Source organism: Ursus americanus, chromosome 6, assembly GCF_024610735.1.
Source record: "Ursus americanus isolate L20-20 chromosome 6, mUrsAme1.1.p, whole genome shotgun sequence".
In the NCBI taxonomy this organism is placed as follows: Eukaryota; Metazoa; Chordata; class Mammalia; order Carnivora; family Ursidae; genus Ursus; species Ursus americanus.
The window spans coordinates 32,924,015-32,925,013 of record NC_142132.1 but is presented as its reverse complement, the minus strand read 5'-3'; positions in this window follow the sequence as shown (position 1 = coordinate 32,925,013).

Here is a 999-nt window from a genome sequence, read left to right as displayed (position 1 = left end):
TCTCTCCCTCCCACACACCCAGCTCTTCCCTCACACAAAGAATGGATATACTCTGACCCCAGACAGTTGCAAATCCCATATGAGTTCCTTTCTTTCAGTCTCTTGCCCCTTTTCAACAGTGTCAGGAAGCAAACTGGTTGTTTTACAACTTGAATTTCCTCAAGTTTCCAGTTGAACATCTTCCATGGACATGCAATCTACTCCTCAGGTCAGAGGTCACACTGTCAACCCATGACATAGTGATAAGCAGACTGCATCTCCTGCCCAGACAGCACCTCAGGCTGGTGTGCCAAATCCCGAATAAATACACAGGCAGAATGGGCCACTGGGAGAGGCCTGGCAGTATGGCAAAGGGAGGGGGGCGGTGGGGGAGGTGGCCGGCCAGGGAAGTAGTCACTGGGTCTAGGGCCACAATCACGTTTTTTATTCTCTAACTGCCTAATTGACTGTAACAGAAAACTAGACACTGTGGGGGTGGTAGAAAGATGTGGAGCAGGGGACCTGGCTCTTATTACTAACCAGGGGCCACCTTGGACACATCACTTCTTGCTATGCCTCAGTTTCCTTATCTATAAGGGGACTGGATTGCCCAGTGCTTCTCAAATTGGGGGGTCTGAAATACATTCACAGCCTGTGTGTCTGCCTCAAAATCTTGGAGTGCCTGTCTTTCTGGGGTGTCAAGCTTATTCAAGATTTTTGGGACCCCAGTCTTTTTACATGAAAGTATTTTTGCATCCTTGCTGGTTGCTCAGAATGCAAAATATACATACATTTTAATTACAGTAACTAATAACTGATGGCATTTCAGCAGAAATTACTATGCGCCAAGTGTTCATCTCTTTTTAGATCCTCACAATTACCCAATGAGGTATTTTAGTCCCATTTTATAGGTGAAAAAAACCTGGGGAATGGAGAAATAAAATAATCTAGCCAAGGTCACATGTTACTAAGCAATGATAAAACAAAAGATTCCCTCTCCCTTCAGAAAGATCTGGGCCC